Source organism: Somniosus microcephalus, chromosome 14, assembly GCF_052327205.1.
Source record: "Somniosus microcephalus isolate GS21.2 chromosome 14, FLI_Smic_1.0, whole genome shotgun sequence".
Classification (NCBI taxonomy): Eukaryota; Metazoa; Chordata; class Chondrichthyes; order Squaliformes; family Somniosidae; genus Somniosus; species Somniosus microcephalus.
The window spans coordinates 123,012,668-123,038,606 of record NC_141000.1 but is presented as its reverse complement, the minus strand read 5'-3'; the positions used below and the strand labels follow the sequence as shown (position 1 = coordinate 123,038,606).

Below are 25,939 nucleotides of genomic sequence, written 5' to 3'. Positions count from 1 at the left end.
CAGTTTTACTAGGGCTCCTTGATGCCACACTCGGTCAAATGCTGCCTTGATGTCAAGGGCAGTCACTCTCACCTCACCTCTGGAATTTAGCTCCTTTGTCCATGTTTGGACCAAGGCAGTAGAGTAACAGTGAGACCTGATGGGATTTATTACTCCTCCTGTCCTAGTATCTGTACAGGAACAGTGAGGCAGAGAGTTCTAGTTTAATCTGAGGAGGGAGAGGGAGAAGAGTGTCTTCCTGAACTGAGGGAAGAGAGAACTGCTTCCTTGTTGCTGTGGCAACTGTATAAATAATTTAACGGTCGGATTAAGCGAGAGAGGGGACGAGTACTTACCCACAATAGCTGCTATTTTTTTGCAGGAAAAATGAGGGTAAATTTGTGCAATGTTTGTCACAGTTTTCCACTATTCCTGATGGAATGTTGGGTATATCTGCCGCTTAAGATCGGACAAGGCTGCGCCCCATTGCACTTACCATGTAACTACGCACCAAAGGCCTATATTCAGCATGCTTTCTGAATCGTCAGCTTTATTTGAGATTGTGTCAGCTATTTTTTGAAATAGTTTGCTAATCCTGTAACACTGAGGGCCTGACAGTATTTTGTACTTCCCCTGAGCACCTGTAATTTACTCATTGGAGTTGCGATGGCATAAGTAAGTGCTGGAGACTCGTTCCCGAGATTTGTGAACCCTCGTGTGTCAGCCGTGTTTCAGTGGGTATCACCCTCGCCTCTGAGTCAGAAGGTTGTAGGTTCATAGTCCCACTCCAGAGACTTCAGAACAAAATCTAGACTGACACTCCCGGTACTGTGGGAGTGTTGCACTGTTGCAGGTGCTGTCTTTAGGATGAGATGTTAATTGATCCTGATCACCACCGGTGCACCGTGGCTGCAGTGTGTACCATCTACAAGATGCAACTCACCAAGGCTTCTTCGGCAGCACCTCCCAAACCTGTACGATAGCAAAATACTGCGGATGCTGGAAATCCAAAATAACAACAGAAAACGCTGGAAAAACTCAGCAGGCCAGGCAACATCCGCGGAGAGAGAAACAGAGTCAATGTTTCAGGTCGAAGACCCTCCCAAACCTGTGATTTCTTCCACCTAGAAGGACACGAGCAGCAGCCGCATGGGAACACCACCACCTCCACGTTCCCCTCCAATTCACACACCATCCTGACTTGAAAATATATTGCCGATCCTTCATCGTCGCTGGGTCAAAAGCCTGGAACTCCCTCCCTAACAGCACTGTGGGAGCACCTTCACCACACGGACTGCAGCGGCTCAAGAAGGCGGCTCACCACCACCTTCTCAAGGGGCAACTAGGGATGGGCAATAAATGCTGGCCTTGCCAGCGACGCACACATCCCAGGAAATTTAAAAAAAACTTTCTCGGATGGATGTAAAAGATCCCATCTCCAATTTGGATGAATAGCAGGGGAGGTTTCCCCAGTGTCCTGTTCAAGGTTTATCCCTCAACCAATATAATTTCCATCGTTGGGTTTTGTTGAAACTCTGTTGCCCGTATCCTATGCCTCACCGAGTCCTGCTCACCCATCATGCCTGTGCGCGCTGACTTACTTTGGCTCCCGGTCCAGCAATGCCTCCAATTAAAAATTCTTAGCCTTGTGTTTAAATTCCTTCATGGCCTCGTCCCTCCTTAACTCTGTAAACCCCTCCAGCCCTGCAACGCTTCGAGATCTCTGCATTCCTCTGACTCTTGTGCATCCTCTCTCCTTTCACCCCACCATTGGTGGCCGTACCTTCAGACAGCTTGGCCCTATGCTCTGGAATTCCCTCCCTCAACCTCTCAAACTCCCTCTCCTCCGTTAAGATGCTCCTTAGAAGCTCCTCTTTGACCTCGCCTAACATCTCTTTCTTTGGTCCGGTATCCATCTATGTCTGATTACGCTCTTGCGATGCCTTTGGGAAGTTTTTCTGCGTTAAAGGCACGATATAAATGAAGCTGTGGTTGTTTCAAAGCTTGAATGGAAAAAAAATTCTGAAGATGGCAATTGGCTACTATGAATGGAATCAAAAAGAGTCAAATTTGTTAAAAACAGTTAGCACTTTGCGAGGAAACGCAGTGACCAAACCTGCAGCATACTACGCAGAGTGGAAGATAAAAGTCAAGTCCACAGACGATTCATATGAAAGTTAGTAAAGGGCAGGAGAGATACAATCACACAGTTGCCTTGCACAAGCTCTTCCCCAAGGATCAAAGCAGGGGTGCAAAGCACAACTCAATGAAAATATTCAGGTACAGTGAGAACTCAAGGCAGACAATTTGCCAGATGACGCAGTCAAGGATTGAAAGTTCAAGGAACTTCAGAAGACCACTTCCTGACTATGTGACCGAAGGAACTCCCTGAGTATTTCTCCAGTGTCTCGCGGGCTGTGGCATTGCACCCAACGGAAAGAGTGGAGGAGCCTCGTTATCTTTTGCTGACTTTCAAAGGAGCCTTGGCTTCAAACAAGCAGAGAAGGGCTCTAAGTTATTCCTTATCACAACTGGTGTCAACGTTAAAGATATCACATTTATTGAAGAGCTTTCTCAGACAACAGAATCCTCTGGAAGAACTGCCCTGGAAGTGTGACAGATTGGTTCGAAGTCAAGAGTTGGAATATATCAAGAAGATGTCTTGTTTGTTCTGCTGTTTATCACCGTCACAGAGACAGTTACCGGGCTATAAGCTTTGGAACTGAAGTAAGTGGCGTCAGTGTTCCAGAGGTTGAATGCACGGATTAGATTGATGTTGAGTTGAAATGCTTGAAGCAGCCTTTCAAGTGTTTCACCTGTGTGACCGAGTGCCAAGGGAGTGGGGGAAGGGAGGATGAGTTGTGCCTCATCTACCAACAAGACAAAGGAGACCTTACAATCAAGTGAAGCCTCTCAGAAAACCCAGATAAACAATGTCGAGCTGAGTCAGGTCGATGAATTCACCCATACTCGGCAAACCTCAGCATGAATCATAAAGAAAGACTTGCATTTAAACAGCGTCTTTCATGATCACCGGACGTCTCAAAGTGCTTTACAACCAATGAAGTACTTTTTGAAGTGGAGTCACTGTTGTAATGTAGGAAACGTGGCAGCCAATTTGCACACAGCAAGCTCCCAGAAACAGAAATGTGATAATGACCAGATAATCTGTTTTTAGTGATGTTGGTTGAGGGATAAATATTGGCCCAGGACACCGGGGAGAACTCCCCTGCTCTTCTTCAAAATAGTGGCCGTGGGATCTTTCATGTCCACCTGAGAGAGCAGACAAGGTCTCGGTTTAACGTCTCATCCGAAAGACGGCACCTCCGACGGTGCAGCGCTCCCTCAGCACTGCACTGGGAGTGTCAGCCTAGTTTTATGTACTCATGTTTCATGGAGTGGGCCCTGAACCCACAACCTTCTGACTCGGAGGCAAGTGTGCGACCAACTGAGCCACAGCTGATGCTTAGCTTGGAGATACAGTAAAGATTTGTCCCTGCAGCCACTGCAATTGTACAATTTGCCTCCATAATTTGTGTCCAGTTTAGGCCATGATCTTACAAACTCTTTTACCATTGACGCAGTCTTGTATGGTCTTTGAGGCCTGGTCGTTACCTCAAGCAGAATGCTTTGAGATATTATGTTCCAATCTCATAGACAGTAAAAGAAAGAAAGATTTGCATTTACAGAGCATTTTTTCACGACCTCAGGACGTCCCAAAGCGCTTTACAGCCAGTGAGACACTATTTGGAGTGTGGTCACTGTTGTAATGTGGGAAACGCGGCAGCCAATTTGCGCACAGTAAGCTCCCACAAACAGCAATGTGATAATGACCAATGTGCATCCATGTACTACTCGCAGTGTTGTGGTGATGTCAGAGCTGAGCCAGCCAACAGGATCCTTAAGAATCCATTTGTTGTTGCAAAAACTGTTAGCAAGCATAAAGTTACATAGAATTTACAGCAATTAACCTCCTACCAAGTGTTTTCCTTTAGAAGATAGAAGTGTACTGATAAATAATGACACATAAAAGAGGACCCAGGTAAGAGGAGGGGTGATCCAGGCTGCAACTGTACTCTGCTCTTGTGATAGGAGAAAATCAACATTTGCTGAACTATTTATTGACTATTATACTTTGGAGGAAGATAATTTGGCAAACTCATCTAATCGAGGCAATAATAGAAAGAATAGAGAGAAAGAACTTGCATTTCTATAGCGCCTTTCACGGCCTCAGGACGTCCCAAAGTACTTTACAGCCAATGAAGTGCATTTGAAGTGTATCACTGTTGTAATGTAGGAAACGCGGCAACCAATTTGCGCACAGCAAGCTCCCACAAACAGCAATGTGATAATGACCAGATAATCTGTTTTAGTGATGTTGGTTGAGGGATTAAATATTGACCAAGACACCGGGGTGAACTCCCCCTGCTCTTCTTCGAAATAGTGGCCATGTGATCTTTTACGTCCATCTGAGAGAGCAGACGGGGCCTCGGTTTGACGTCTCATCCGAAAGACGGCACCTCTGATAGGGCTTGAGCCCACGACCTTCTGACTCAGAGGCAAGAGCGCTACCCACTGAGCCACTGACATCATGTTAAATAACGATTTTAAAAGATTGTAAATTGCAAAAGGATAAAAAAGTCTGGGGGGGGGGAGGCAAGTAGTGCCATAGTTTCGGGGTCCTGGGAGTGAATGGCATTTAGCGACAAGTCTTGATTTCAACACAGTGAGGAGAGAAAGAGGGTCATTTTCCAAGTTCTGCAACTGGCTGCACCTACTGACTGCTCGTTCTTCATATATACATCAAATCATAGGCCGTTTACTCTCCCATTAAGCACAGCCAGTGTGTGAGGCTCACAGCCAGGAGCACAAGGTCAGGAAAACCGTACCTGAAGTGTGCAAGCCAACACTTTTGGAGCTTAGAACGTATAAGAGGGGAAATGGTTGAACCAATGCCCATGGCAACATTTGTAACAAGGAGTTGAGATGTTCCTGTCCAGGAGTACAAGGTAGGCGCTAGAAAATCCTGTACAGATATGGGGCATGGTCCCAGTCTTGGATAGCTGGAAAAAGTGCCCTACATCCATTGCATGCCAGGTAGACCTTCAACAGAAGTCACCCAATGAGCACAAAGGTGAATCAAGGTTTTCTCCACACTTCCCCCTACTTCCTCTCTCTACTTGTCCTCCCTCGCACCTCCCTATCTCTGTAACCTCCTCCAGACCTACAACCTTCCGAGATCGCTGCACTCTTCCAATTCTGGCCTCTTGTGCATTCCCAATACTTAATCACTCCATCATTGGCGGTCATGCCTTCAGTTGCCTTGGCCCTAAGCTCTTGAATTCCCTCCCTAACTAAAGCTCTCCGCCTCTCCACTTCTCTCTCCTCCTTTTAAGACGCTCCTTAAAATCTGTCCTAATATCTCTTTATGTGGCTCGGTGTCAAATTTTGTTTGATAATCATTCCTGGAAGCATCTTGGCATGTTTTACTATGTTAAAGGTGCTATATAAATGGAAGTTGTTGTTGTTGTTTCTAGTTATGACATTGAGATGATAAGTAGTAGTTCAACTAACTGAGGTATGATTAAAGGAGTTGATCGGGTGGATAGAGAGAAACTATTTCCTCTGGTGGGGGGAGTCCAGAACAAGGGGGCAGAACCTTAAAATTAGAGCCAGGCCGTTCAGGGGTGATGTCAGGAAGCACTTCTTCACACAAAGGGTGGTGGAAATCTGGAACTCTCTCCCCAAAAAGCTGTTGAGGGGGTCAATTGAAAATTTCAAAACTGAAATTGATAGATTTTTGTTAGGTAAGTGTATTAAGGGTTACGGAACCAAGGCGGGTAAATGGAGTTAGGTCACAGATCAGCCATGATCTAATCGAATAGCGGAACAGCCTCGAGGGGCTGAATGACCTCCCCATGTTCCTGTGTTTCGATGAAACAAGATTATGGCTCCACAGATGGATCAGTGGGTTCAGACAGCGAGCCATAGCAGTCAGCCGTAGCTCAGTGGGTAGCACCCTCGCCTCTGAATCAGAAGTTGTGGGTTTAAGTCCCACTCCAGAGACTTGAGCAAAAGGTCTAGATTGACACTCCCAGCGCAGTACTGAGGGAGTGCTGCTCTGTCGAAAGAGCCGCCTTTCAGATGAGACGTTAAACCGAGGCCCCATCTACCCTCTCAGGTGGACGTAAAAGATCCCGCAGCACTATCCAAAGTAAAGCAGGGGAGTTCTCCAAGATTTATCCCTCAACCAGCATCACTGGCCATTATCACATTGCTGTTTATTGGGAGCTTGCTGTGCACAAATTGGCTGCTGCATTTCCTACATTACAACAGTGACCACACATCAAAAGCGTTTTGTTGGTTGTAAAGAGCTTTGGGATGTCCTGAGGTTGTGAAAGGCGCTATATAAATGCAAGTCTTTTGTTTTTATAGTGAACATCAAAGATCAGGTTGAGCCCCTGGTCGATGCTGAGTTACCCGAGCGTGGCTAGGGCCACACTAGGAGTGACGCAGTTGGCCTCGTCATTCCTGGGTCAGGGAGTGGGAGAAATCAGTCAATGTTCCTTCATGTGGTGGATTTTCAGTGACCTCTACTGGATGTATGAGTATGTGGCTGTCAGGTTGGGACATGATTGGGCTTGACCTTGACCCGTCACACCATGGTCAAGTGGCCTGTCAATAATCGTGACAAATCGCCACTTGAGCGAGGGGCTGAGGGTGGCAGGCACCAATGGAACCATACCCCAGCAAACAAAGAACATTTTCAGGGAAGGGGAGGAGAATAGGAGGTGATTGGTGGAAAAAGAACCAGTTCCAGTCAAGGATTTGAGAGGGCAATTGTCTGGCACAATGGTTTTCATCTGTGAGATCTGGGTTTGAATCCAATGTGTCCAGGCCAATGTTTATCCCTCAATCACCATCACTAAAACAGATTATCTGGTCATTATCACATTGCTGTTTGTGGGAGCTTGCTGTGCGAACTTCAAAAAGCACGTCATTGGATGTAAAGTGCTTTGGGATGTCCGGTGGTCATGAAAGGCGCTGTATAAATGCAAGTCTTTTTTTCTTTCTATTTGACAAACGTCTCCAAATCTTCTCCGGATGTCTTCAGGCACTTCCAATCCAATTCCACGTGGGCAACCCGCAAAACTGTGAGGAATTACCACCAGGCTCGCTTCTCACTCAAACAAATCACTGGGATAATGGCTGGTACTGATGGGGATGTGGCGTTGGTGTAGTACAGACCCCCTTTCTAAGGCTGCGGTTAGAATGGAGAGTGCTTTACTCTGCATTTACACTACATTTGACCTGCCTTAACAGTGCCAGAGTCCCAGTCGGGTGATATATTCCTGGGCAGAGGCGGTAGTTTGTGAAGATGGAATGTCATATGTTTTATTTAGGATAGATACAGTATGATGTAATGCAGCTGCGCCAATGTTCCTGGTGTAAACACAGATTTTTATATAAACATAAACAGTGTCAAAATGAAGGGGAAGTACATCTTCATTTGGGTTTAACACTCCTGCATCTATTGTGTAATAACAACACACTGTATGTACTGGGTAAGTAATGTTCTTGCGTGAGTGTGTGTGTGTGTGTATAGGTATCAGCCATGGCTCAGTGGTATTACTCTCACCTCTGAGTCAAAAGGTTGTAGGTTTAAGCCCCCACTCCAGAGACATGTGCACAAAATCTAGGCCGACACTCTTTAGTGCAGTACTGCAGGAGTGCTGCATCATTGTTCAGATGAGACGTTAAACCGAGGCCCCGTCTGCTGTCTCAGGTAGGCGTAATAGATCCCATGGCCACTATTTTGAAGATGAGCAGGGGAGTTATCCCCAGTGTCCTGGGCCAATTTTTATCCCTCAATTATCCTCACTAAAGCAGATGACCTGGTCATTATCACATTGCTGTTCGTGGGAGCTTGCTGTGCACAAATTGGCTGCCGTGTTTCCTACATTACAACAGCGGCTACACTTCAAAATGTACTTAATTGGCTGTAAAGCCCTTTGCGATGGCCTGAGGTTGTGAAAGGCGCTATATAAATGCAAGTCTTTCTTTCTTTCGTTCTTTCTTTCTTAATATGTCTTATACCTAGTGTGCACTTTGCCTATCATACTTGGGAAATCACACTTATCATACGTGTGAATTTCTGTGTGAACATTTGTGCCTGATTGGCTCAAGTTTCATCTTCATGAAAAAGCAACAAATCAGAGCTGAGCTGTTAAGGAGCGTATCAATCGCAAGTGGGAAATGCAGGATTGGAATTCACCAATCGAACACCACCAAGGGTTGATGAAAATTTCCAATCAGGACGTATGAGAGGTATCCACTCAAAATCAGCATTGATCAAACAGTTACCAAAAAAAAACTAAAGCAAGGAGAATGGAGGAGTAAGAATGCTCAAAATATTTTTTGCTTTCACTAATTTAGTCCTGGAAACACGGGTAGAACATAATGGGGCAGTAATTCCTCCCCAAACGTGTGAGTACGGAAGGGGTACTCACGCGTCTGGCCGGAGGAAATGCTGGTTTTCAGCATGCACAGCGCATGCGCTGAAAACCGGCATTTCCTCTCCTCTAACCCAAGAGGTGAAGAGGCTAGCGCGTGCGCTGTAGGGGGCAGCGCGTGCGTCTTGGATTTCCTCTGTTTTGGGGGATTTGCGCATGTGTAAAGGCCTCCGGTCTTTACGCTTGTAAAAAGCACACGTAAGTATTTATTTTTACAGGTAAGTGGTGTTTTAGTGCAATTTAGAATTTTTTTTTCCACAGGTTTATTATTTTAAAGAATCTACAATAAGGTAAGTTTAGTTTTAGACCCTTTTTATTAAAAATTCATTTTTTTCAACAAAAAAAATTGTTTAAATTATTTTTTAAAAATTATTTATACTTAATTTAATGATTGGGATGTTTTTTAAATTTTTATTTAAAGTTTAAATAGTGTTTTGGGCCCCCGTAGTTTTCATGAGTTTGACAGTTCTTACTCTCAAACTCATGAATGAACCTTCCCCTCCCCTGATTGGTTGTACAGTGCTCACCTGATCCCAGCCGGCACATCGCACTAACTACGCCACTGGATCAGGTAAGCACTGCGCGCTGACAGCTGAACCGGGCCTGTGACAGGAAATGCAAGCAGGCCCGGGCTTCAGATGTCAGCGTGCAGGGTGAGGGCAGATCGGGGGCTTGCACGCGCGGCAAGCCCCCGACACCAAGTTCTGGGCCAATAAAAACATAAAAATACAAAATTTACAAGAAAACTATTACGGTATGTCAAATTTTGTTTGATAACGCTCCTGTGAAGCATCTTGGGATGTTTTACTACGTTAAAGGTGATATGTAAATGCACATTGTGGTTGTTGGTTGCCTATGTGTGTTTCACTTGTTTCTGATGAAGCTTTCTCTCGGAAGCCTGGGAAGTCTGGAGCTTGACTTCACGAGGGTTCACAGAGCAGCTCTCACTGTCAACTGAATGAAGAGACACAACCAAGCATGGCAGGATGTCAACAGCTCCCAGAGCGCACGAGTGTCACGTGAGCCTGCCTCCCGTCTGAGTCCATCCAGCGGCGCAGAGCTCAGGTCAAACCCCAACTGGAATACTGTGTTCAGATTCGGGCACCGCACCTCAGAGAGGGTATATTGGCTTTGGCACGGGTGCAGCGCAGATTCACCAGAATGATACCCGGGGCTTAGAGGGTTAAATTATGAGGACAGGTTGCATAAACTTGGCTTGCATTCCCTCGAGTATAGAAGATTAAGGGATGATCTAATCGAGGTGTTTAAAATCTTAAAAGGATTCGATAGAGTAGATATAGATCAACGATTTCCTCTGGTGGGAGAGCCTAGAACGAGAGGACATCATCGTAAAACTAGAGCTCGGCCATTTAGGAAGGAAATCAGGAAGCACTTCTTCACACAAACGATGGTGGAAATCTGAAACACTCTCCCCCAAAAGGCTGTGGATGCTGGGGGACAATCGGAGCTTTCAAGCCTGAGATTGATACATTTTTCTTGGGTAAGGGCATCAAGGGATCCGGAGCGAAGGTGGATTGAGGTACAAATCAGCCATGATCTAATTGAATGGTGGAACAGTCCTATGTTCCTAATGGCATCTCACTTCAGATCTGGGGCCAGACATAAGCAAGATGCTACTTTAGTGGGTTGAGGGAGGGTAAATTGACTCAGTGCTGCTTATTGGAGCGGAGTGATGTACAAAACGCTGGGGAGAGAGGGAGCTGCTATCAATCTGAACTGTAGGGAGACCCCTGCTGTTGGTGCATGTGAAATCAGCACAATTTCTACAGATGCATCAGGAGGGTTTGTTGGCCCACCCAGCAGAATGTTTCTGCAAGGATATTAAAACCATAGAGCGTGTACACTTATAGATCCACCATGTTGATGCCATGGATAAAATCCTATAGTTATGAGGAGATCCGAGGACTATTTCCACTGGAGCAAGGTAGGTTAAAAGGAGACTGACATAGAATTGCATAGAATGTTAGAGCAACTGGTCTATGCTGGTGTTTATGCTCCACACGAACCTATTGCCACCTTAGTTCATTGCGCCCTATCAACAGAGATTTGATAGAGGTTTTTAAAATCATGAAGGGTTTTGATAGGATCAATGGGAAAAGAATTTAAAATTGACATCAAGAGAGAGGTGAGGAGTAATGTCTCTCTGCAGAGAGTTAGAGCATGGAATGATTTTCCATGGAGAATATTGGAGGCAGAGACCATTGCATCTTTTGAGGAAATAGTATATTAATATTTGAAGCAGAGGATGATGTGGGGGCTATGAGTACAGAGAAGGGCAGTAGGATTGCCCGAGCAAAGAGCCATCACAGAAAAATAAGACTGAATGGCCTCCTGTGCTGTAAACTTTTACAGTTCCAACCGTTTGAGATCCATTTCCAAATTATTGGAGGATAAATTTAAAATGTTTTTTTCTGGTATGGCAATATTGAGGTTTTTTTCAGCGACAGAGACTGTCAGAGAAAGAGACAGAGGGGGAAGAGAGAAATAGACAGAAACAGGCAATGACTATCTCCAACAAGCGAGAGTCTAACCACCGCCCTTTGACATTCAACGGCATTACCATCGCCAAATCCCCCACCATCAACATACTGGAGGTCACCATTGACCAGAAACTTAACTGGACCAGCCACATAAATACTGTGGCAACAAGAGCAGGTCAGAGGCTAGGTATTCTGCGGCGCATGCCTCACCTCCTGACTCCCTAAAGCCTTTCCACCATCTACAAGGCACAAGTCAGGAGTGCGATGGAATACTCTCCACTTGCCTGGATGAGTGCAGCTCCAACAACACTCAAGAAGCTCGATGCCATCCAGGACAAAGCCCGCTTGATTGGCACCCCATCTGTCACCTTAAACATTCACTCCCTCCACCACCAGCGTACCATGGCTGCAGTGTGTACCATCTACAAGGTGCACTGCAGCAACTCGCCAAGGCTTCTTCAGCAGCACCTCCCAAACCCGCGACCTCTACCGCCTAGAAGGACAAGGGCAGCAGGTGCATGGGAACACCCCACCACCTCCAAGTTCCCCTCCAAGACACACACCATCCTGACTTGGAAGTATATCGCTGATCCTTCATCGTCGCTGGGCCAAAATCCTGGAACTCCCTCCCTGACAGCACTGTGGGAGTACCTTCACCACACAGACTGCAGCGGTTCAAGAAGGCGGCTCACCACCACCTTCTCAAGGGCAACTAGGGATGGGCAATAAATGCTGGCCTTGCCAGCGACACCCACATTCCAGGAACAAATAAAATAAAAACACTTCACAGATGAGAATTCTAAATTCCAGGTGTTTCTGGACTGGAAGTTAGTGTAGATCAGCGAGCACAGTTTACCGCTTATATATATTATATAAAGTATAATATAAAGTATTGAAGGTTTCAGAGCCGGAACTGTCTTTCCATATTTTACTTAGCACATTTCAGGAAATGGTCCAGGAATTCCCCTCCATTCTGTTCAGATCTGTTTCCTGTTTCATAACCAGGGCTTTAACAAAACAAATTTCCTGTCTGACTCGATTAATCCTCCGAGATAATGAAAGAAACTCACCGATTTCTTCGTATAGGAGTTTAAGTTGCGAGGAAAGATTGAGGAAGTTGGGTTTTGGGGTTTTTACGGATATGAGAAGATTGACGGACCTGAAAACTGTACTGTTTCAGATGATAAGAATCCCTAAATTATATTTTTTGTAGAAGTTTGTAGCCATGTCAGGTATTACAACAATTTAAAAATGGCCCCATGACTGCTTTCCCTGAGAGGTTCTTGGTAAAGGAGAGAATTTTGGTTTTTTTTTTGTTATTCATTCTTGGGCGTCGCTGGCCAACCCATCATTTGATTGCCCATCTCTAGTTGCCCTGAGATGGGAGTGCCGAGTCTTCTTCTTGAACTGCGGCCATCCTTGTGGTGATGGTGTAGGGAATTCCAATATTTTGACCTAGGCACATTGAACGAACGGCAGCGTATGTCCAAGTCGGGGTGGTGGGCGACTTGGAGGGGAACTTGGAGCTTGTGGCGTTCCCACAACATTGTGCTCAGCCTTCTTGGTGGTCGAGGTCAAATGGAAGGGAGGTGCTGTTGAAATAACTTTGGTGAGTTATAGCATCATAGAATCATAGAATAGCACAACACAGAAGGAGGCCATTCGGCCCGTCGAGTCTGTGTCGGCTGTTTCGAAGAGCAAGCCAGGTAGTCCCACTCCCCTCGCTCTTTCCCCATATTGCTACAATTATTTTTCCTTCAAGTATTTATCTAATTCCCTTTAGAAGGCTACTATTGAATCTGTATCCATCACCCTATCAGGCAGTGCATTCCAAATCCAAACACTCATTACGTAAAAATGTTTCTCTTCATTGCGCCTCTTTTTTTTGCCAATCACCTTAAATCTGTGTCCTCTGTTAATCGACCCTTCAGCCATGGGAAACAGTTTCTCTTAATTTACTCAATCTAAACCATTCATGATATTAAACACCTCTATCGAATCTCCTCTTAGACTTCCCTGCTCTAAGGAGAACAACCCCAGCTTCTCCAGTCTATCCACGTAACTGAAGTCCCTCATCCCTGGAACCATTTTAGTAACACTCATCTGTACCCTCTTCAAAGCTTTCATGTCCTTCCTAAAGTCTGCTGCAGTGCATCCAGTAGATGGTGCATACTGCAGCCACCGGAGATGGAGGCGGTGCATATTGAGTCCAGCGAAAGGGGTACCGATCAAGAAAACAGCATTGTCCAGGATGATATTGAGCATTCTTGAGTGCTGGTGCAGCTGCACCTATCCAGAAAAGTGGTGCATAATCCACCACACTCCTGACTTGGTCATTGTAGGTGATGGGGAGGCATTGAGGGATCAGGAAGTGGCCATCACAGCAGCAGGTTGTTCTGGTGTGGCAGGAAACCATGAACGTAACTGAGTGAGATTATGGAAAAAGCATCTTTAAAGGACCTCTTGTTATTTTGGTTTGAGAAAAACAGTTGTAAAGTAACAATGGAAATTAAAGACTGCATTGTTATTCTTGCTTCCATATAATTATACTTTTATAATAAACTCAATTTAGCAGTATTTAGCCTGTGCTTATCGATGTGGTGGTTTCCGCTGGTTCAGAAAGATCTGGAGCACACGGCCGATAGACTATTGTTTCTGCTGCTTAACCCAGTGGTTGAAGAGTTCATTTTATGACAACCTTTTCCCAGGTGCTCCTTGCATACCATCAGGTTTTGGTCGATAGGAAGTGTGGGGTTTGCTTATGGGAGCTAAAAAAGACATGGGAAATAATCTAGATTGTAACAAAGACTTTCAGGAAGGGAATTAACCAAACTAATGTGTCTGAATTGATCGTGACAGTGAAAGGTTCAAATGTCAGGGAACACAAGTTAGAATGAGTAAGTTGGAAGTAAGAAGAATGTCTGGCGGAACGTTTTCACCTAATAGGTCATAAGAACATATAGGAACACAGGTGTGTGTAGGACAGAAGAGATCATTGCCGTCCATCTGGTCAATCCCAGTGTCTGGGAAATACCATATCCCATGTCAAATTTTCTCCAAGTACTCTCTCTTGAATTTGCTACTACCGTCAGCTCCCACTGCCTCCCTTGGTAGTCCATTCCATACCTTCACCCTCTGCGTATAATGTAAATGTTTCACCCTCCCTCTTCTAAATTTGAGGCTACTCCCCACTGTAGAATCTGACATATACACACAATAAGAACATAAGAAATAGGAGCAGGAGTAGGTTATGTGGCCCCTCGAGCCTGCGCTGCCATTCAATAAGATCATGGTTGATCTTGCACCTTCCCAGCCTATCCCCATATCCCTCGATTCCCTTAGTGTGCAAAAATCTATTGATCTCTGTCTTGAATATACTCAACAACTGAGCCTCCACAGCCCTCTGGGGTAGAGAGTGCCAAAGATTCACCACCCTCCTGAGTGAAGAAATTTCTCCTCATCTCAGTCCTAAATAGCCGACCCCTTATCTTGAGACTATGACCTCTGGTTCTAGACTCCCCAGCCAGGGGAAACAGCCTCTCAGCATCTACCCTGTCAAGCCCTCTAAGAATTTTTTTTGTTTCAATGAGATCACCTCTCATTCTTCTAAACTCCAGAGAACATAGGCCGAGTCTACTCAATCTCTCCTCATAGGATGACACTGTCAGCCCAGGATAATATCTCCTTATGTGGCTCGTTGACAGATGTTGTTTGATAATCGCTCCTGTGAGGCGCCTTGGGACGTTTTAATATGTTAAAGGTGCTATATAAATGCAAATTGTTGTTTGTTGCTGTTATTTATTGAGGCAAGCCCAAAAGCACTGTGAACTATGCTGGTCCAGTCTCTGCCTGTGGATCACCTGTTTGTACCAGTGCAGGCTCAAAAGAATCATGATTAAGTCATTGCCCCTACTTATCTGCCTGAATTTGGGGCACCGTACCATTTACATTGAAAAGACTAATTGCGAAGCCACACATACAAACTTTCCCACATTGTGAGGAGACTCATGCATGAACAACACGAACAACTTGCATTTATATGGTGCCTTTAATGTAGTAAAACATCCCAAGGTGCTTCACAGGCGCGATTATCAAACAAAATTTGACACCGAGCCACATAAGGAGATATTAGGGCAGATGTCCAAAAGCTTGATCAAAGAGGTAGGTTTTAACATCGAATCATAGAAACATAGAAGATAGGAGCAGGAGTAGGCCATTCGGCCCCTCGAGCCTGCTACGCCATTCAATGCGATCATGGCTGATCATCCAAATTCAGTGCCCTGTCCCTGCTTTCTCCCCATATCCCTTGATCCCTTTGGCCTTAAGAAATATATCCAACTCCTTCTTGAATATATTTAATGAATTGGCCTCAACTGCCTTCTATGGTAGAGAATTCCACAGGTTCACCACTCTCTGGGTGAAAATATTCCTCCTCATCTCAGTCCTAAATGGCTTACCCCTTATCCTTAGACTGTGACCCTTGGTTCTGGACTCCCCCGCCATCGGGAACATCCTTCCTGCATCTAGTCTGTCTAGCCCCGTTAGAATTTTATAAGGAGTGTCTTAAAGGAGGAAAGAGAGGTAGCGAGGCGGAGAGGTTTAGGCAGGGAATTCCAGAGCTTAGGGCCCAGGCAGCTGAAGGCACGGCCGCCAATGGTGGAGCGATGGAGATCAGGGATGATCAGGAATTGGAGCAGCGTGGAGCTCTGAGAGGGTTGTGGGGCTGGAGGAGATTACAGAGATAGGGAGGGGCGAGGCCATGGAGGGATTTGAAAACAAGGATGAGAATTTTTAAATCGTGGCGTTGCTTAACCGGGAGCCAATGTAGGCCAGCGAGCACAGGGGGTGATGGGTGAACGGGACTTGGTGCAAATCACAATCTCCCACCCTCATGCCACTGGATCACGATCTCATAGCTGCAATTTCAATCTCTTCTCTTAGAGAAAGCATATGAATAAATGGCAATGGAGGTGGGGCTATCACTGCATTTATATTGACAGTGAAATTTCTCTATTAAAACTTATAGACCCTCTCATTCTAATAGAGGGCTTTCACTACAGCTATGCATGCTGGGATAGCTTTGCCTCCATATTTGTAAGAGAAAATGCTCACAAGTGTCACTGATTGCAGAGAGAGGAATAAAAATAAGAGACAGAGATAACTAGAAGAGAAACTGGAAAGATGGATACATCTCCTGTGTCCCATGTGATGGAAAAACTTTCTGGTTTCAGCCTTCTTTATGCTGTGGGGGAATGCAATGCCTCAGGTATGCGACTGATGTCTAGACACTGCCCAATGTTGACACCTCTCGCTAAGCCACCTTTGTCCATCTGGCCATCGTATATCTCTGTAATACTGAAGCCTTGTTGACTTACGGCCCCTACTTGTGGAATATAAGAAAACAAAGAGGTGAGATAAGGCCATTCGGTCCATGACTGCTACAGGCCACAGACAACTGAATCTGTCTGTCTATACTAGCGTCAGTTAATGTGCGTGCAGAGGACTGGGTTGTAGTGCTGCTGGTGTGTAGGTATGGGACTTATTGTTTTGGTGACTCGTAGACATGTTGGGGCATATTAGTTAGACATTTTCCTGCACCCTTCAGCTTTTGCGCCGTAACTTGTTGGAAGTGCAAGCGGGTAACAGGGCGGCGAGGGCAACGGCGCGTCTGGGACTTCAGTGAACGGTGGGACCAACAGTCTATCTCCTTAACCAATGGGATTTAAGGATAGAGAAATAAGCAGAGGACCGATGGGGAAGGGAATCAGGAGAATTAAAGTCAAATCAGTAACAGAAAGAGAAATAAAGAGAGGGAAAGAAAGATTGGATTGAGAGAGAGAAAAAAAGAGACAGAAAAGAAAAGTAAGGAAAATATTAAAAATGTAATTTTTAAAAAATTCTCCAAGTAGAATTTACTACCTGCAAGAATGAGACTGAATAGTTTAAATTGTTCCCTTTCTGGGCCGGAGAGGTTGATTGGCATTGCATTAACAATTATCACATCGTTAAAAGGGTATTTATGCTCTTAATTAGCAGCCCTGACTTTCTGCGGCGAGTTTAATGGGCAATTAGTGTGCAAATCCAACAAGTTCTTAGAAATAACGGGGAGGCTAAGGGCGAGATGTCATTTGTGCAAAGCAAAAGGTAACTCGACCAGCAAGTTCTAGAAATTTGCAACTCATGGTGTAAATCTTAACCCCCTGAACCGGCTGGAAGATCTATTCATTAATAAAGGTGTGCATCGTTAACACGCTGTTACTTTTCCAGCAAGATTTGGCCTTTCATTACAGTTCTAATAAAGAGTAGTAACGTGTAATGTCCAGTAATGTTGCCTGGAGAATGTTCGGGGTTTAACATGTAGGTAAACTGCAAACGTTGCTTCAACACATAACCGGGGAGAACAGGTCGGAACCAGTAGAACATTGAGTGCAAGAAAAGCAGAGTAAAATGATCCGACCTCCAGATCCTGCAACTTTTGTGCTGTTTATTAACGTGTCACTAGAAAATGATGCAAGCACACGGAGACATATTGCCTAAGGGGGTTGGAGAGGATTTTTTTTTTCTCGTTCCCCAAATTGGCCTGAGTTTTTAATCTGTTTTTTCTGCTCACCCAGGAGATCACATGATTGGGGTGGGAGTGGGGAGCAATGTTCCATTTAAGCTGTGTGGCCCTCCAGCGCTCTGAAAGTCTCACGCAGCTGGCTTGCCGGCTTTTAAATAAAACCTCTTACAGGGCTTGACAGGGTAGATGCAGGGAGGATGTTTCCCCTGGCTGGGGAGTCTAGAACCAGGGGTCACAGTCTCAGAATAAGGGGTCAGCCATTTAGGGCTGAGATGAGGAGAAATTTCTTCACTCAGAGGGTGGCGAATCTTTGGAATTCTCTACCCCAGAGGGCTGTGGAGGCTCAGTCGTTGAGTATATTCAAGATAGAGAGCGATAGATTTTTGAATATTAAGGGATATGAGGATAGTGCAGGAAAGTGGAGTTGAGGTCGAAGATCAGCCATGATCTTATTGAATGGCGGAGCAGGCTCGAGGGGCCAAATGGCCGACTCCTGCTCCTAATTCTTATGTTCTTAAAAACCGCACATGTGCGGTAATTTGAATGGGGAGTCTATATATTATGATGCACAAGGCATCATGGTTATGTGGGACTGGCCGGATGGACCAGAGGGTCTTTACCTGTCTGTCGTTGTTCGTACGTTTAATTATATATATACACACATACCTACACCAAGAGACATAAGTGCACACGTACTACACAGAAACAAACACACACAATATACACCAAGCACGCGGACATACCACATTGTGGTACGAAGAGTGGAGGTTTTGTAAATCTTTGGGACACCACAATAATGATATTTGAGGTTGCTGGCCTTGTCCTGATCCAAAACCCAACAGCTGAGGCTAGACTAGGGTCGCCAACCCTCCAGGATTGCCCTGGAGTCTCCAGGAATTAAAAATTCATCTCCCGGACACTGGTGCGAGTAAACCCGGGAGAAAATATCGTAGGGCATTAAAAGAAAACTTGTGTGGGGTTTCTTTCATTTTTCTTGAATGCTTTAGTTTGTTAGTTATATTAGCTGTTTATCTGGGCGGGGCGGTTGGAGGCAGGCGGTCACGTGAAGAAGCCTCCAGGAATAAGTCCCAACAGAGTTGGCAACCTGAGGCTAGCGGAGGAGCAGTGACGAGCTTGTGGATTCAATTCTGAAGTTATCCTCGCCAATGCCCCCTCTAATTTTTTTTCCCGGCACGGACCCTTTCGCACACGCGGGGTATCTCTTCCCGCAGCAACGCTGGGTGAGCGGCCTGCGCTGGACCTCGCGATTGTCTTGCGGCCACACACTTTGGAGGAACATTTTTCCTCGCTGCTGGTCAAAGTCCCTTTTCACATTTTAAAAGCCTTCATGGCTAAGGTCGTGCCGCCAAACCTCAAGCTAGAGAAGTGGGAAAAGCAGGCTCTACTTAAAAATAAAACAGACTTCTATTTAAAACAAAAAACTGACTTCTATTTAAAAACAGACCTCCTATTTAAAAAGACTTGGTTTTGCATTCGAGTTCCAGACACTCAGCCAAGTGTCAAAAACACAAGTTGTAGCCAGATTTTCTGGGGACACAGAGGCTATTTTGGGTCTTCAGAACCTACGCGCTGTCACAAACCCCTGCATTTATTCTGCTTGGTGCAATAAACTGAAGTCATGAGACGAGGATGTTTTGTGTTTATAAAGATAGAGGTAATTGATCAGAAAAGCAGGAGACAACCTCACACTGAGGGTGAAGGGTTAGGTCTGGGGTTGGGAAATGAGAGAGAAAGGGAAAAGAGACAAACAGAGGCCTTCTGAATTAGGCCTCGCGATCTACTGCCTCTAGCCCAGATTGACAGGATACTTCTGTTAAGCACTGTATTCCGACAGTAACCTCTGTAAGTTCCTGACGGATGGGCCTTGGTTTTATTGTATGCACCCTAAACTTAGGAACAGGAGGAGGCCATTCAGCCCCTCGAGCCTGTTCCACCATTCAATTAGATCAGATCATGGCTGATCTGTATCTTAGCTCCATCCACCCGCCTTGGCTACATATCCCTCAATACCTAACAAAAGTCTATTTGTCGCAGTTTTGACATTTTCAATTGACCCCCCACCAGCTTTAACAGCTTTTTGGGGGAGAGAGTGCCAGATTTCCACTACCCTTTGTGTGCTTCCTGACATCACCTCTGAATGACCTAGCTCTAATTTTAAGGTCCTATGGGTACCAACTTCTGGCTCTTCACCCAAGAGGCCGTTGTTCATCTGATCGCCTAGACAATGAACACCTATCGGCTATTTGACTCTGGAAGGCATCACATCCAAGCCCGACCTTGATATCGACACACATATAAGCTTTGCAGCAGGAGAACTTGTACACTGATCAAGAATGAGAATGCTTGCTAATTTTCTCCTTCCTGTCCTTACCAGAATGATGCTGGGGCTTTGGGGGGGGTTAAATTAGGGGAACACGTTGCATAAACTTGGTTTGTATTCCCTTGAGTATAGAAGATTGAGGGGTGATCTGATCAAAGTGTTTAAAATGTTAAAAGCATTCGATAGGGTAGATACGGAGAAACTATTTCCTCTGGTGGTAGAATCAAGAACGAGGGGACATAATCTTAAAATTAGACCTAGGCCATTTAGGAGGGAAATCAGGAAGTGCTTTTACATACAAAGGGTGGTGGAAATCTGGACCTCTCTCCCCCCAAAAAGCTGTGGATGCTGGGCAACAATTGGAGCGTTCAAGACTGAGATCCTTAGATTTTTTGTCAGGTAAGGAATATGGGCCTAGAAATTCAGTTTGGGGCGCCCAGCTCGCCTGGGCGCCGGAATTACCGCTGCGCGCGGAGCCACTTGCGCCAGCGGGATATTCAGTTTCAGCGCCCCAAGTGGAAGCCGGCCGCTAAACAAGAGTTTTGGCGCCCCGCTTGGGGTGCTGAAACTGAATATCGGCGTGCAAAGTGCCGCAGCGCCACCCGCTGCGGCATGGCAGCCTGCGGTACTGCAGGCCTTCCTCCCATTGTTAAGGGGGAGGTGCCTGCAACAGCGCGATCCCTGCTCGCAAGTGCCGGCAAATGAGCCCGGCACCAAGGAGAAGTGCCGGGCTCTCGGGAAACAGCCGGCAATGCCACGGGGGTGGGTGTAGGAGGCCGGGGACGGAGGTGCGGGCAGGCGGCCGCCGAAAAAGCAGCCAGCCGCACCTCCACCTTAACTCGCCCCACTACCGGCACAGGTAGGCCCCTGTGTACCAGTCGCTGTTTGCGGCCGGCGCGGAGGAGGCGGCAGCGACCAAATATGGCCAGCGGGGCGACAGCGGGGCGCTGCACCACCGATGACGTCATCGGTGGCGGCGCAGCGCTACAGGCTAACGCCGCCATGAGTGGCCCGCTAAATATCACGGTAGGTTTGGACAGTGGCGCAAAAGCCCTCTTTGGGCGCAAACTGGTGGCGCAGGCCACTGAATTTCTAGGCCATGGAGTCAAGGTGGGTAAATGGGGTTGAGGTACAGATCAGCCATGATCCAATTGAATGGCGGAGCAGGATCAAGGGGACTGAATGGCCGCCTCCCGTTCCTAATATTCCTGTTCCCCCTTGGCCCAGGTTCATTGAGGCTGAGTTTGTTGCACCCACACTACTCTATTGACCCTGAGGAATTGGATTTTTTTTTGGTTTAGCATAACCCACTGACGTCTCGAGTTGGATTCTTAGTTGAAGTTTCTGTGTCGATCCCGTCTGACTCCATCTCCCTTTCTTTTCCCGCAGGAATCTGCTGTTGGACGTCAAACTATTGCTTGGTCGCGGCTTTGGTTAACGCAAGACAAGGCAACAGTGATGGTGAGTCCTTCGCAATACACAAAGATACTGCACATTATTCGTTTGCCTTCCCAGTATGTGGTGAACCGACCCAGTCCCAAGTTACCCTTGCTGGCCACTGTCTCATTAGTAATCATTTTGAATAATGCTTCATTTAGGAAAATATTGCCTTGAAAACTTACCTCAGCGTAGGGTATGCAAAAGGAAATGGTGGTGTTGATTTTGCAGTGACAGGAGGGATTCCCAGTGTTCAGTAGGGTCCATATTTTCCAAACATTTTGCTTTAGATCCTTTCATGGTCTCTCTGAGGGTTGCCACCTTATGTCAAGTCCAAAACTGGACAGGTGACAAGACAGAGGTGGGCTGGGTAGATGCGGGCTGGGTGGAGGGGGGAGCGGGGTCATTAAGGCCTGAATCCTGAGACTTGCTTTCCTAGTGGTAAACCAGAGTTCTTTAAAAACTGAAGATCCGATGAGTCAACCTCACAAGAGTCAGAGGGAGGATTGGACTTTGTCAGACTGTTGTAGGTTGAAATTGCACGGTGCAATATAACCAACAAACACATCGATGCTTCTGATCCTCAATTTTAATACAAGCATTCAATTAATAAACAGGTTACCGTCCAAATTTTAAATAGCTGAGAAAGAAATTTAATGCAGGACACCGGGGAGAACTCCCCTGCTCTTCTCTCAATAGTGCCAAGGGAATGTTTATGTCTACCTGAGAGGGCAGCTAGGGCCTCAGATTAAATTCCCATCCGAAAAACAGCACCTCCGACAGTGCTGCATTCCCTCAGTATTGCACTGGGAGTGTCAGCTGAGATCTTTTACTCAAGTCCCTGGAGTGGGGCTCGAATCCCACAACCTTCTGACTCAGAGGCAAGAGTGCTACACACTGAGCCACAGCTGACAACTACTCCAAATAGCCTGGGAGTGTTTGATGGGACAGTGCAGAGGGAGCTTTACTCTGTATCTAACCCGTGCTGTACCTGCCCTGGGAGTGTGTGATGGGACAGTGCAGAGGGAGATTTACTCTGTATCTAACCCGTGCTGTACCTGCCCTGGGAGTGTTTGATGGGCCAGTGTAGAGGGAGATTTACTCTGTATCTAACCCCTGTTGTACCTGCCCTGGGAGTGTTTGATGGGACAGTGTAGAGGGAGCTTTACTCTGTATCTAACCCATGCTGTACCTGCCCTGGGAGTGTTTGATGGGACAGTGTAGAGGGAGATTTACTCTGTATCTAACCCCTGTTGTACCTGCCCTGGGAGTGTTTGATGGGACAGTGTAGAGGGAGCTTTACTCTGTATCTAACCCGTGCTGTACCTGCCCTGGGAGTGTTTGATGGGACAGTGTAGAGGGAGCTTTACTCTGTATCTAACCCGTGCTGTACCTGCCCTGGGAGTGTTTGATGGGACAGTGTAGAGGGAGCTTTACTCTGTATCTAACCCATGCTGTACCTGCCCTGGGAGTGTTTGATGGGACAGTGCAGAGGGAGCTTTATATCTAACCCGTGCTGTACCTGCCCTGGGAGTGTTTGATGGGACAGTGTAGAGGGAGCTTTACTCTGTATCTAACCCATGCTGTACCTGCCCTGGGAGTGTTTGATGGGACAGTGTAGAGGGAGATTTACTCTGTATCTAACTCGTGCTGTACCTGCCCTGGGAGTGTTTGATGGGACAGTGTAGAGGGAGCTTTACTCTGTATCTAACCCGTGCTGTACCTGCCCTGGGAGTGTTTGACGGGACAGTGTAGAGGGAGCTTTACTCTGTATCTAACCCGTGCTGTACCTGCCCTGGGAATGTTTGATGGGACGGTGTAGAGGGAGCTTTACTCTGTATCTAACCCGTGCTGTACCTGCCCTGGGATTGTTTGATGGGCCAGTGTAGAGGGAGCTTTACTCTGTATCTAACCCGTGCTGTACCTGCCCTGGGAATGTTTGATGGGACGGTGTAGAGGGAGCTTTACTCTGTATCTAACCCGTGCTGTACCTGCCCTGGGATTGTTTGATGGGCCAGTGTAGAGGGAGCTTTACTCTGTATCTAACCCCTGTTGTACCTGCCCTGGGAGTGTTTGATGGGGCAGTGTAGAGGGAGCTTTACTCTGTATCTAACTCGTGCTGTACCTGCCCTGGGAGTGTTTGACGGGACAGTGTAGAGGGAGCTTTACTCTGTATCTAACCCGTGCTGTACCTGCCCTGGGAGTGTTTGATGGGACAGTGTAGAGGGAGCTTTACTCTGTATCTAACCCGTTCTGTACCTGCCCTGGGAGTGTTTGATGGGACAGTGTAGAGGGAGCTTTACTCTGTATCTAACTCGTGCTGTACCTGCCCTGGGAGTGTTTGATGGGAAAGTGTAGAGGGAGCTTTACTCTGTATCTAACCCGTGCTGTACCTGCCCTGGGAGTGTTTGATGGGACAGTGTAGAGGGAGCTTTACTCTGTATCTAACTCGTGCTGTACCTGCCCTGGGAGTGTTTGATGGGACAATGTAGAGGGAGCTTTACTCTGTATCTAACCCATGCTGTACCTGCCCTGGGTGTGTTGGATGGGACAGTGTAGAGGGAGCTTTACTCTGTATCTAACCCGTTCTGTACCTGCCCTGGGAGTGTTTGATGGGACAATGTAGAGGGAGCTTTACTCTGTATCTAACCCGTGCTGTACCTGCCCTGGGTGTGTTTGATGGGACAGTGTAGAGGGAGCTTTACTCTGTATCTAACCCGTGCTGTACCTGCCCTGGGAGTGTTTGATGGGACAGTGTAGAGGGAGCTTTACTCTGTATCTAACCCGTGCTGAACCTGCACTGGGAGTGTGTGAAGGGACAATGTAGAGGGAGCTTTACTCTGTATCTAACCCGTGCTGTACCTGCCCTGGGTGTGTTTGATGGGACAGTGTAGAGGGAGCTTTACTCTGTATCTAACCCGTTCTGTACCTGCCCTGGGAGTGTTTGATGGGACAATGTAGAGGGAGCTTTACTCTGTATCTAACCCGTGCTGTACCTGCCCTGGGTGTGTTTGATGGGACAGTGTAGAGGGAGCTTTACTCTGTATCTAACCCGTGCTGTACCTGCCCTGGGTGTGTTTGATGGGACAGTGCAGAGGGAGCTTTACTCTGTATCTAACCCGTTCTGTACCTGCCCTGGGAGTGTTTGATGGGGCAGTGTAGAGGGAGCTTTACTCTGTATCTAACCCGTACTGTACCTGTCCTGAGAGTGTTTGATGGGGCAGTGTAGAGGGAGCTTTACTCTGTATCTAACCCGTGCTGTACCTGCCCTGGGAGTGTTTGATGGGACAGTGTAGAGGGAGCTTTACTCTGTATCTAACCCGTGCTGTACCTGCCCTGGGAGTGTTTGATGGGACAGTGTAGAGGGAGCTTTACTCTGTATCTAACCCGTTCTGTACCTGCCCTGGGAGTGTTTGATGGGACAGTGCAGAGGGAGCTTTACTCTGTATCTAACCCGTGCTGTACCTGCCCTGGGAGTGTGTGATGGGACAGTGCAGAGGGAGCTTTATATCTAACCCGTGCTGTACCTGCCCTGGGAGTGTTTGATGGGCCAGTGTAGAGGGAGATTTACTCTGTATCTAACCCCTGTTGTACCTGCCCTGGGAGTGTTTGATGGGACAGTGTAGAGGGAGCTTTACTCTGTATCTAACCCATGCTGTACCTGCCCTGGGAGTGTTTGATGGGACAGTGTAGAGGGAGATTTACTCTGTATCTAACCCCTGTTGTACCTGCCCTGGGAGTGTTTGATGGGACAGTGTAGAGGGAGCTTTACTCTGTATCTAACCCGTGCTGTACCTGCCCTGGGAGTGTTTGATGGGACAGTGCAGAGGGAGCTTTATATCTAACCCGTGCTGTACCTGCCCTGGGAGTGTTTGATGGGACAGTGTAGAGGGAGCTTTACTCTGTATCTAACCCATGCTGTACCTGCCCTGGGAGTGTTTGATGGGACAGTGTAGAGGGAGATTTACTCTGTATCTAACTCGTGCTGTACCTGCCCTGGGAGTGTTTGATGGGACAGTGTAGAGGGAGCTTTACTCTGTATCTAACCCGTGCTGTACCTGCCCTGGGAGTGTTTGACGGGACAGTGTAGAGGGAGCTTTACTCTGTATCTAACCCGTGCTGTACCTGCCCTGGGAATGTTTGATGGGACGGTGTAGAGGGAGCTTTACTCTGTATCTAACCCGTGCTGTACCTGCCCTGGGATTGTTTGATGGGCCAGTGTAGAGGGAGCTTTACTCTGTATCTAACCCGTGCTGTACCTGCCCTGGGAATGTTTGATGGGACGGTGTAGAGGGAGCTTTACTCTGTATCTAACCCGTGCTGTACCTGCCCTGGGATTGTTTGATGGGCCAGTGTAGAGGGAGCTTTACTCTGTATCTAACCCCTGTTGTACCTGCCCTGGGAGTGTTTGATGGGGCAGTGTAGAGGGAGCTTTACTCTGTATCTAACTCGTGCTGTACCTGCCCTGGGAGTGTTTGACGGGACAGTGTAGAGGGAGCTTTACTCTGTATCTAACCCGTGCTGTACCTGCCCTGGGAGTGTTTGATGGGACAGTGTAGAGGGAGCTTTACTCTGTATCTAACCCGTTCTGTACCTGCCCTGGGAG

General features: G+C 46.8%; 1 long non-coding RNA gene across 11 annotated transcripts in view; it reads left to right on the top strand.

Annotated features, from left to right (window-relative positions):
- Positions 1-25,939, top strand: part of LOC147107890 (uncharacterized) — a 420,818-nt gene that overhangs the window by 261,632 nt on the left and 133,247 nt on the right. For all 11 annotated transcript variants that reach the window (XR_015080907.1, XR_015080906.1, XR_015080908.1 and 8 more), the window contains one exon: positions 21,286-21,357. This is a non-coding gene — a long non-coding RNA (uncharacterized LOC147107890). The remainder of the gene's footprint in view (positions 1-21,285; positions 21,358-25,939) is intronic.